Source organism: Lonchura striata, chromosome 4, assembly GCF_050655825.1.
Source record: "Lonchura striata isolate lonStrDom1 chromosome 4, ASM5065582v1, whole genome shotgun sequence".
Lineage (NCBI taxonomy): Eukaryota > Metazoa > Chordata > Aves > Passeriformes > Estrildidae > Lonchura > Lonchura striata.
The window spans coordinates 23,527,091-23,539,868 of NC_140706.1; the positions used below are offsets into that span (position 1 = coordinate 23,527,091).

At 38.7% G+C, this 12,778-nt stretch overlaps 1 protein-coding gene across 18 annotated transcripts in view; it reads right to left on the reverse strand.

The window, feature by feature from the left end:
• Nucleotides 1-12,778, reverse strand: part of APBB2 (amyloid beta precursor protein binding family B member 2) — a 168,000-nt gene that overhangs the window by 101,876 nt on the left and 53,346 nt on the right. For 16 of the 18 annotated variants that reach the window (XM_077782812.2, XM_085577819.1, XM_077782817.2 and 13 more), the window contains one exon: nt 8,661-8,748. The exons of 1 other annotated variant lie outside the window; for it this stretch is intronic. The gene's annotated coding sequence lies outside the window, so the exon portion shown is untranslated. Of the gene's footprint in view, nt 1-423; nt 8,506-8,660; nt 8,749-12,778 lie in introns of those variants that run through there. One more of the 18 variants, XM_085577814.1, reaches the window with a different exon arrangement.

Consider the following 12,778-nt stretch of genomic DNA (forward strand, 5'->3'; position numbering starts at 1 on the left):
TGCAGTTACAAGCACAAACTTCTGTCCAGGAAATAAAGAGAAATATCAGGACATGGACAAAATAGCACTACACTGAAACTGGAAGATCTTCCCAAATCTTCAGGTATGTCAGTTCCCTTATTGAACACAATGCTAGCTTATTCCTGAATTAGATCAACTCATTATATATACTAGCAACCATGCAATTCTCTAGTGATGTGGATTGGGCACCAACACAGCTGAAAACTCCATATACAAACATATTTTCAATCAGATTAGGCTCCTGAAAATGGCTGATGGTGGTTGCACAAGTATTGGTAGCTAGTGAGAGCAAGCAGAAGAAATAGGACCATAGCAGCCTGAGCTTAAAATGACTTTAAATGCAACATTGTTACACAGCCTTTGTAGATTACTTCTGAAATAGACACCTATAAGGCTGCATACCTGATGGTCCAAACAACAGGTAAAGATCTCCACTGCTTTCCAAATCAGTGCTGACAAAACATGTCCTGTTCAACTCCCCTCAATGGGGAAAAGTTCAGTGAAACAATGAGACAGTGCTCGCTTGCTGTTAAGAAGAAAAGTGAGTGGTATGCAGTAAAATTAACATTGATTCAAAAATCTTCGCATTTCTTTTGCAGGACAATATGGGACAACTCCTTGCCATAGAGTTGAAAAAAATTAAGTCTCTCCTCCCCCTAAATGGGCCAAACTCATAATTCATAACAAAATTCAACAAAACAGTCCTTAGCTGTGCAAGGATTAGAAAAGAAAATTACTGAGGGGAAAACAGACTGTAACAAGATAGTATTTACAATTCTTTTCCACAGCTTGTGAAAGAGTTGGATCAGTACATACAGATCTGGATGATTATTTGTTTTCCATAAATGCATTGTTGTCATTCTAAAAGGTATATACTTTCCCAAAGCAATCTCACTAAGTTATATCAAATGTCTATTATATCTAATTATATCAAATGTCTACAGTTGAGATTCCTTTTCTACTAGCACCACAGTATTAAAGGGGGACTTCTGCACCATACCATAAGAAAAAATCCTAACAGTTAAAAATTAAGACTCCCAAACCTTACAATCATGATCTCAAACAGCTGAAATAAAGTACAGTATTGTCTTCCTAAGGTAGTGTGCCCACTCTGGGAGCAAACCACTCTTTGTAGAGGTCAAGACACAAAGGTATGACCATTTTTAAATATCACATTTAAAAACTCCATAAATCTCAGTGGAAAGATAACATAAAGATAGATTCTCATTACAGCAAAGGTTTCAACAGTTACTGCATAAAATGTGAACTTCAAAGATTTACAAGATGGATTAAAGTCAACTATTAAAGGCCAATTAAGAAGTAAGTGTCAGACAGTAAGTGAAGATAAACTGCTCTGCAAAATAATAGTGATATTGGGTTGTATGTACCAGCGAGGACATACCCAGATCACTACAATGAAGATGCTGCTTGTGTTTGGTTTTGGGGTTTTTCTGTATTGCTGTTTGTAGGTTTTTGCTTAGTTTTATCTCGTTTTTCCTTAAGAACAATCTTTCCTGGTTCAGACTAGCCAAAGCTTTTAAACACATCCACTCACAGTGGAGGTGAACCTTAGGGGAATTTCTGCTCTTCAGCAAGCTCAGGGAACTCTTACAAGAATGTGACCAACCTCATTGGTACCCAAATCCCATAGCTAAATCATCTGAAAACTAGCCCTTATTTTCCATATACATCCATAAGACTGAAAAACAAAATGGAAGGAGTTCTCAAATGTTGCTTTTGAAAAATCCTCATATCATGCATGTACAGGTTTGGATTTATTTTTAACTGTACACAACTTAGATATCCACAGCTCCACATGAATCAAGTTAAATTTGAGTGTACCTGATAAGCTGGATCAAGTCTTCATATTAGTTTTTAGTTGGCTCACATTTGTTTTGTAACAAATACGTTTCTGAACAGCTTTCTGTGGGTTTTTTTTGCTTACTATTATGCTGCAAAATTGGTTCAAACTGTTTTATAGTGATTTTTCCATCTTTATAGTTAAATTTAAAACTACATAGACACAATAGACATATAGCCTTATAGCTTCTCTTCAAGAAAAAATCTGATCTAGCTCTGCCTGAAGATTTTTTTTTTGGTCCCTTCCTGGTAATCTTCCCTGATTCCTTTCAGGTGGCCATCCCCATGGTGCAGCAGTTACAGAGAACCATGGAAACAAAACCTGAGCACCAGCAGTGCATACCTGCTACCCAGAGAGCACCTGAAAGCCCTTCACCTCAGGCCAAGTCCCTTTTAGGAGCTGGGTGAGAGCTACCAGCTACTCATCATCACACATAATGAGGACATCATCTTGGAAAGATGCCATGACTTTCAACTGAGACTGTCATCTTCCTAAGCCATTTTCTTTACTGAGCTTTTCTTGCAACTCTTCCACATTTCTCAGGTTTTATGATTGTACATAAAATTTTCATTTTATTTGTATTCATGTTTTGATACTATGAAAAAAAAAAACCCAAAAGACAAACTAAATTCTGGTGTCATTGTGACTTGTTTTTTCCAATGAGCGAGTCAAACCAAGAGTTCTGTCTATACAGCCGGCACACAAAATCCAGTTTGCTTGAACTAATTCCCTTTTGTTTCAGAAAAAAACAATTCATAGTCCAATCTCCATACTATTAATGGCCATTAAAGCTATGTTGTATTTCACCCATATTTATTTTTTCGTACATGCTGATGCTTATGTCAGCTAACTCCTTGACCTTCCCTGATTCTCTAGAAGCAACATTTGCTATAAATACATTTGTGTTCAAACATAAATATAGGTACATTCATACTGGCTGCCATAATCTCATACAACAGATTGTTACACAGCCTACCCTCACATACCCAAGAAAAAGCATATGAAAAAAGGAGATGACTGCAAATTAGCTACAGAAGTCATCCAAGTGTGACTGACTACATCACTCAACACTTGCAAGGAACTGCTGCACACAGTGTGGGGAAAGAAAAGGTTATTGCATGATGTTTCTCCGGGGACAACTACTCAAGAAATCACTCTGCAGCACTCTCTTTGTGATATTCTGGCAAACAATACAATCCTACCTGCCGTGTCTTGATTTGAATACCAGGAAATAGGTCTGCTAAGGAATGGGTGAGAGGAATGCTGTGCATTGTTTTAAAAGCACATGTAGCCCATAGGTCCTCTACAAAACAGATCCATTACAGCAAAGGGTTCAGGCACTGAAAGAGGCTAATTGGGGGGGAAAAAAAAATTAAAAACCAGTCTGGAAGACTGGTGGATGGGTCATTTTAAGAAATCACAATTCAATATACACACAGATTTTGTGTACATATTTATATATATATAATGCAAATGTATTGTTTTTCACTTTGCCTGCATTCAAAATAGTGACTGGCAGCATCACCTGTTAGACAACAGCAGCCAAACACAATTCAAACAAGCAAGCAAAGTGCCAGCCAGGCCATTAGGATGGTGTGCTGTTGATTTCTGGAGACACCTACAGAGACAGCACTTCCATTTTCTGTACAAAGAACAGCTATCAGACATGGATCTCTCATATCAAACTGCCTCTTGGAGAAAGCACAATGCTGTCTACTAGCCACATCTCTTGTATCATTAAATGTTTGACCTTTTTGGAGGTCATCAACAATTCCTAACCATTAGCTTCATCTAGTAAGTACCAACAGTTTTTAAAAATTGGTATTTTAATTTCAGGAAGGTTTTTTCCCAAGTCTGCTGTTACCTAAGAGACCTCATTCATTCTTCCAGTTTTGTCTGGCAGTGCTTGCTCACATCAAGGAGGTTCTGCTGTCCCCTCCACCTGCCTTTGCTGAGAGGCAGAGCCACCCTGCTTTCCAAACAACTCCCTCCCCCGTCACCTCCGCTCGCTGGTGCAGGATTAAAGTTTTCTGGGAACAGGAAAGACAAGAACAGTCCCACAGACAAGAGGATGTCCTGCCTGCACCCCAGCCCTGCTGCATTTTCTATGGTTTTACCACACTTGGACCTGACAGGTATCTGGAAGTCCTGTCCTGCCCAAAAAGTCTGGCAACTTCATCATTTCTCCTTCCAACAAATTCTCAGTACTCAAATTCTTGTTGCATGCAAACATTCTTGCTTGCATTTCTCTGTCCTGTATACTTTCTGGCTGCCTTTGTGCTTCTAATTTCTCCCCTAACAAATTTTGATTTGGATGCTTACCCTCTTAACAGTAATTGAGCAGTCCTTCGTGAGGGCTTTTCTTTTTCTTGGTCACCCTTTCCAGGTACTGTGCAACCCACCTGTTTAGTTGAGGTTCTCATACACCATGTGGGGATGGATGCTATTATTTCCCACTCTGTTCTGGAGGATATCATCACTGTTAATCACTTGAACAAATTTCCTACTGTTTAAGGCTTTATCATACAGTCCCCAACTCAACAAAAGCATGTTTTTCTGAAATTTAGCCTTTCTTCTGCAGCCAGATCACACAGAGCAAGCTGAATTCAAAACATTCATAGTCCCCTGACCAGAGCCCCCTGCACAGACAATATATACTTTCTCAGTAAAGCACACATGATTTTTATATTTATTCTATACTATCTTAAAGCAGATTTTGTTCACCAAACAGTAACAGAAAACATCAGGACATTTTGTGTATAACTACATATATATTTTAACACCAAGCACTGTCTATAGCACTTGCAAGTTTGTTAAAAATACAGTTAACCTCATTCACTCAGTGCAGCTATCTGAACTAGTATCAGTTAGCAATCTAAAATTTACTTGCTCATTGGTAAGGATTTGTTAAGGTAGAAGTAATGTTGCCTATTAAAGAGAAGAACTGTGGTGCTCTGAGCCTCTGGGTTTGCAGCAGGTTGGGCTGTGTGCCAGAAGGAAGCCTGGCAGCTAAGGAGCTGTAGGAGTGCAAAGGCATTACACAATCAAAGCAGTCATCACTGGTAACACAGATCTCCCTATACAGCTCGGACCAAGAGGGCAATATTTCAGACATATATTCTGAATCTCATTGACACCAAGATCCATGAAAATTATTTTTCAAATCTGACTGTCTGGTAAAAACAGTATTTCTAAATGAGAAGGTACTTATTTCTTCTGAAGTTAGAGATGCCACTGTGCTCTCGCTTTCTGTGAGAAGCTTTCCAAGCACAGCTAGGTTTTCTGTTGTAGCATTTCACCACTACTCTCCACTTTCATCTTCCTTGTATCTTGTAGGAATCAACACAGCATTGCTGCCATCCATCCAAGAATGGATACAAAAATTGGAAGCTGAGACAAAGCAGACAAAGCAGAACCAGATTCTCCAGAAAAATGCTATAATTTCTGCATTTGCCAGCTCTCTATTAACTAGTGTGAAGAGCTACAACTTCTCTCTCCAAACTGATGTATCTGCTAAACCCCAAAATTTTGTCAACTGTCCAGACAGAAAAACAAAACCCAAACATACCACCTTCTAGATATTGCTAGTATCCTTCATTAAATACTGAAAATAGAATGACTTTGCATTGTTACTCAAGACAAAAATTCCCAGTTTATCCATTTTGTCCATTTGCATCTTAATGATCTAAACTCCCTGTTCTACCCTTTCAAGAAAGCAGTGAGCACAGCAGAACCCACTACTGCTTGAAGACTGGGATTTCAAGCCAAAGCTGTTTCTAACTGCCACAGATACTAGAAAGCCCTCCAAAGACAAGAGACAAACAAACCATATTATGCAGGATTTGCTTAAGTGAAAAAGTATTTGAAACCCATATGTAGCATACTGAGATACAGACAGCCTTTCTGGATGTTAAATGACAGAGACAAGCATCTGAATCCTGAATGCACTTTTATCCTAATGTCAGTCACCCAAATCTCTTGCATAAATAGAAGACTAATATAGAGACATTCTCTTGTTAGGGCTCTGGTACTTTCTGCAAAGCTAAGGATGACAGTAATTTAGAATAATGTAAGCATATTCCTGGGTGCCTTCTTCCTTTACAACCTACATTGTATTGACAATTGCCAAAAAACAGCATAAAGCTGAGATGCAACATGCCATGTTTACCTGGGGACAATGCAGTGAAAAGGATTCTCAGCACCCAAAAAAAAATTATTAACTGATTCACATGTCAACATATGGTTCATTACTTGCAGTTATCACATAAAAGTTCTGCCTTTCTTGATAGGAAAACTTATTCTTAAGAAAAAAAAAAATAATACTTAAATATTTAAACATCTGTCAGAATAATCAGAGTAGTTTCATGTTGTTGCTCACACTTCATAATCCTAACTCAGCCATAAATAATCACATTAAATATTGTACAATTCAATTTAAAAAGCAATTTATTTAATACTTTCTAAAATACTGGTAATTTCTACCTCATGGTGTCTTTTTCTATTTTTTGACAAATATGTTGAGTATGGGAACAATACCACCTCAAGACAGTCAACCAGCTATGATTCAATTGTTACTTTTTAGGTCTCTCCTCTCCACAACACCCTCTTCCCCCACACAAGGCAAGAGCTGAGTCCTTTTTTGCAAGGGCAACTTCTACCAATATAGCAAGAAATTTATTTATTTTTGAAAATATCATACACTAAGGTAGTGCAAAAGGATGAATCATGTCCTACACTACTCAGTACTACATCATCTGTTACCAGTGGCAAAAGCAATGGTGAATGATGGCAGCATTGGGAGCACAAGCACAGGCTTTGCCTGCTGCAAGTAGAGAAGTTCCCCCAGGATTTCCTTCTCAACCTATTACTAATAAATTCAAGCACCAGAAAATTCACCTGATTTTGTGAATAACAAATCTTTCACAAACAAGCAGATATTTTTTCCAGTCCTAATCATTCTATGGTTCTGTGATTTTAAGAGACGATAGCATAACAGGAACTTTGTGATAGCCAGGGCTGATTAATAACTTGCATGGCAACTCCATGTTTTAGAAGAATACTGTCCCATTCCCATGTAAATTGAGGGTCTGTCCAGTAGGTATGGAGACTAAACAACAACCTGGGAAGACAAGTTGCATCTTTAGCCCAGCCTCCTATGTATCACAGACTGTGAGTCTGCCTGATTAACATTCATGAAAACCATGAAGACCATGACTAATCCTGAACCCTTCCAGAAGCCCTTAAAAGATGTCTTTACTGGACTGGCTAAAACATTCCCATCTCACATAACTACATACAAGCACGACACTAGCCCTTGCTGGCTGGAGCCCCATCATTCTCTTTGCACAAAGACTAATTTAAAAAGAAATATGTCATTGGAGTGTAGCTTTATGCAGGGGCATAAAAACAAAACCATAAAAAAATGCCCAAAATAATAAAGACTTGTAAAATGCTTCTGAGTGAGAAGTAAGAAAATTCTCTAGGAAAAGTAATGTGCACCATGGAAAACCGTTTGCTAAATCAAGGTCTAGGTACTAGATAAAATCTTCTCTCTGCTATGATAATATCTTCTTTCATAGTATCTTCTGTCATAGTATCTAGGTACTATGATAATATCTTCTCTCTGCATATTAACTAACCAGCTAAAGAGGAAACCTACAGGGTAAGAGTTTGCAGCTGTGCATCCCACAAGTAAAACAAGAACTTATGGCATGTGTAGGATGTGCTCAGTGGCTGACAAGGCTGGCATACAGCTGAAAGCTCTGCCAGGTCACCTCCATCCATTAGGACTGTACTGAGTAACACCCTCGTAAGGATCACAACAGCAAAAGCCCAAAAGGGTGCTGCTGCATTTCAGAAACTTGGAAGGGCAATACTGATGGAAAAATCTTCCTGCCTCTATCAGCAAACAGAACAGTCTCTCCACAGGGCTCTGCCAGCACAACTACTTGTATAGCACAGACAAAGAGTTATGCTTAGCCCAAGTCATCCAGCTAACAGCACTTGCTTTGTGGGCAGACAGTTCCAGACTTCTCACATACCTGATTTCAGAAGATGAGAAACCCTGCTGGCATGCAAGGTACTGGAAAATACATCCCCAGCCTGGTAAATTCATGTGAGAAGGAAGGGAAAGCCATGGTATCAGATGCTGCTGGGGAGCATGATAATCTCCATCTGGGAGATTAATTTGGGAGCACCAGATAATCTCTCCATACACGCAGCCTCAGCTGCAGTCACAAAGCTCTGTGGCTATGGGCCTCCTTCCCACCCCAAGACCCACAGAGAACCATGTGGATACATCACAGGAGATTGCACAGAACACTGATATCCAGCACAGGTGTCTGTATTAACAGACAGCATTGATGAAACCACAGAGGAACAGCATTACTGTGAAACACCTCTGCTGAGTACAGCTTTTTCCCACATGAGATGGCAGAGCAAGTTACAGCACAGCTAATCTGCAAAAATGGATACAGCAAGAACTCTTGCTGGAGTACTAGGAGAACTAGACTACCACTGTGCATGAATATCATGATAAACAATGTAAGTACTGCATGGAAATACAGGTACCTCCAGAGTCTACATAACCTCCAGTTCTGTGCAGTAGAAATACATATTTCAGTATGTATTTCTACTGCATAGATACAGGTACCTCCAGTTCTCATTAACACTGAAGTGCTAAAACTTCAGTGTTTAAATTGTGAGACATGAAAGGTTCAGAAAGAGTGTCCCCACCCTAGAGGATCCAGGATCCATAGACATGGAGCAGGTTACTTACTCTTCCCAGCTCGTTGTGGAAAGCCTGTACAAGAGCACCAAGCTCTGAAGCACCAGCACCTCTCAGGTCACTGCAGAAATCAGGCAAGCTGCAAAAGGAAACCAAAACATATATTTTAATTTATGAAGAGTCAAGAGGGATTAATGAAAACTACTGAGTTTGCAAAGGTGCAGGATACCAGAAGCAGCAGCTGGACCCTGGGAATCAGAGCAGCACTGACAAATGACTGAGTAACCCAAGCAGCCACTTTTCAGTTTACATCCTTAAAGCCATCCACATTCTACAATATGCACACAGGAGAACTAAAAGCAGAAGAGAAAATCCATGGATCACAGTTCAGGGATCTTCCCAAACCTGGCAGGTGTCACTATCTGCTGCCAGACCATGGCAGCTCAGGTCTGTAAGATACACATTGCAAAGCATGTTTAAATTATCTCTCCACACTGCAACACAGAGCTGCAGTTTTCCCCTGCACAAACACTGAATATCATGAAGAAAATGGATCCAGATGATAGACACGAGCCCAAGTTATGAAAAAGCAGCAAGAAGTGCTCAGTACACAATAAGTTCATGGAAAATCATGTTTTCAATTATGCTTGTGTTCAGTAGACATCAAGTATATAATTCATTTTTGCAATGTCTGTACACTGCATCACAGTCATTTCACACATGGCAAGTGGTTACATTAATGCTGTGGCATTTGGTACTGAAAAATATATATGTATTTTTCAGTACCAAATGCCACAAATATACCAAAATATATATAAAACCTCACACAATGAGGTTCTCCTCCCATCAAAAGATGCTCCAGTAGCAGCAATATATGTGTCAGTCAAACTATGTTCTAGGATTCAGGGTGGTGCTCAACTTTCTATTTGTTCCCCTATGTGGAGAAAATAAATATACAAGACCAAAGATACAAATCTCATCTGCTGTAGAGCTTATACAATTATTTTTTCTTTGTTAAAGCAAAAGCCAGGCTAAATCACACCAAAATATATTCCGTTTTAAAGAGAGGCTTATATTTTTCTTTGTTCTAACAGAAATCCAAGAACTATAAATCTTAGAAAGTGCTGAGACAAAACAGATCATTTAAGAAAGCTAAATACATTCTTGCTAAAAAATATGTTTGTCTTTTGAAACTTGGAAATAGAACTTTTTAAAGACAGATTAAAAAGTAATTTTAAAATATAAAGTTTTTTTTAAAAAAGTAAAGAAAATATACTCACTTTATTTTCAATAATAAATTTTACTTAAAAATAAAGTCCTTTATGAAGAAAACATACCAATGCTCATTAAACTAATATTCTAACACAATTTAGCACATATGTGCACTTCTGTATCACATTATCAGGTTTCAGTATTCAAGAGAGCAGGGAAAAAAAAGAGGCAGAGAAAGAGAACACATGTGTTGTTAATACCTTCCTACCAGGAAAGCCAAGAAACCAGCAAGGTCTTGCTGAGATACATGGATTTATATAAACAAAATTTTCTGAGTCCCCAAACTTTTTCACAGGCTGAGCATACATGCCAGCTTTTCCAAATAATTTTAAAGGATTTCTTCCCAACATAATCAAAATTATGCATCTGTCTGTCGTGGCATTGTCTTATTTCTAATTAATTGTTTTCATCCTGTATATCAAACTTGTTCTAAACCACGCCTAGAGTAACTGCAACTGAATAAACTCCAAGATTATAAAATAATCTCAAACTCAAAATCTTTTTACTTCTGAAAGGAGACAGTTTTTTGACACAAACTAAGACAAGGTCCAGTTCTGAGATCAGAGGAAAGCCTGAAATACAAAATACAGGTCTCAAAGGTAGGAATGACCAGCCTCTTCAACAAAACAGCAAGCAGAAAATGGCAAAACAAAGTTCCATCAACAGATATTTGACCTCTGACCAAACAGGATCTTAACACTGACGGCATAAATTCCTGAAACTGTGCTGACACACACCCAACATTTTCTATTTCCCAGTTGAGAATCCACCATCCTGAGTATTTTTCCTTTCCTCTAAATGCTGCTGAAAATGTCCACTTCTCCACCCACATTTTCACCACATTGCCTGGCTTGAAAATTGGCAGACTTGAAAATAAAGAGAGGAATCTTTTTTCATCCTGTTTATAAATCTTCATATTTCAAGAAGGGCTCAGACAGCCAACAGTGGAGCCAGCTCAGCCTCCCAGACCTATTCAAGCAGGAATAACTCATTTAGGGCTTTATTAAAAGCAGCAAATTGAAAGGCAATAACATGCAGGCACTGATACCCTTGGTAGAGAAGCAATTAGCAAATGTTTAATGCCCACAGATGACGAAATAGTAAAATAACATGACCATTACTGAAATAAACAACTGGCTGGTTGAGGTAATAATAGGTGCAAGTTTAAAAAGTTAAATTGCCCTTATTTTCTTCTTTTGCAAAAATGGGGTGATAGCTACATATATTTGAAATGGGATTTCTGGGTACTTGGATTTCCATAGGACACAGACCTGCAATCCTGTCTTCACCTAGCCTAAGAAAGAAGTGATGTCACAGAAGCCAGTGTGAAACCTGATCTTGAGCACGTTACAGAATTTCAGCTAGAAATAATAAAACCAGACAACATCAGTCAGCATAGAAAAAAATAGGGATTTATTGCTCTTCCTGAGAAGCTAGAGCACAATATACTTTTGTACATGTCTCAAAACAGAGACAGACTTCTATCTGATAAGACTCCCCATGGATTTATAACGTTTAAACTCAGGCCAAATCTACTTTCTTGAGGTTAAGCAGGAATTTACCAACCTAGGAATCACTGCAGATTTTTCCTTCTTCCCCACTGCAGCTTGTGCCTGGTGGCTTTCTGCTAACAGCTAAGAAAGTAGCTGGTTTTACAGCTCTCCTTTCCAATTCCTTGTTATTGGTAAGGAACTTGAAAGTTCAGGTTAATACAAAAGAGGCAGGTTTCCAACCACCAAAATTCAGCTGAAGTCATTCAGTACCAAAATGAGTTCTATACTTTGGAAATTCTCCTGAAGTACAAACACTAGACAAACAGTGGATCGCTCAGCAATCGCAGAGTATTTTTCTTTTTGTCCTTAAATAATAAAGTAACCTGGCACCAGCAAGATCTTCAGATGTTTCTGTCAATGATGAATGAGGAACTCTGATTTAAATCTTAAATCTCACATCTAAAAACTGACATAAAAAATATTTATCTTTTCCCCTGCCCAATGGGCAACTGCTTCTCAGATGGGCTGCAGGAAAGAGCTGCCAGACTGGACCTGGGGGTGGCATATCTGTCCAGGGAGAGCAGCAGATAGTCTTTCACTTCTTCACATTGATGGCTCATTCTATATGGAAATAAATCTGTCTATTTGAATCAGGAAATACCAATTCTAAGAATTCTATCACTCTGGAGTACTCCTCCTGCATCCATTACAGTGATGGCTATATATTGCTATTGGACTGCAAACCTGTTTGTTGGGCAGGGTGAAAGGGTGTAAAAGTCAGTAGCAATCCAGTTGCTCTGGGAAAAATAACTACAGACTTCACAATTCCTGCACTTTTAGACTGAAAGAACAATTATGAACTCAGTTGTGAGACTGAGCATATTACATATGTACAGAATTCATCATAGAGAGCTGAGTGAACTGGTATCAGAACAAAACTTGTGACAGTTTTCATACTGCAGCTTCCTCTGTCCATGCACAGACATGCAGGCATGCCACATTCACATTATCAGACAGGGAGCTCTGCCTGAAATTGTCCTTTAAACAGGAATCCCAAGATCCTATATACCCCTCCATTAAATTTCACCTCTTCTTCCAATTTCTTAATAGAAGAAAGAAGTCATCCAATGTAACATCAATAATTAATAAGTACAGCATGGCCATCTATTTTAAGGATATATTTTTCTCTTTCCTTCTAGAAAGTACTTTAACAGTGTCAAACTTCAGTCCATCAGACAGCCTGCCAGTGAGCCTCATGCAACCACCCCAAGAACCTGGGCAGCTGGGGTTTGTTTCCAAAAGGAGAGAAGAAGACCTTCAATTTTTGTGAGGTTTCTAGGGGTTTTAGTCTGAAAATAGTCTAAAAATAAACAAACCTCAACAAAACAGCCTGACAACCATGGG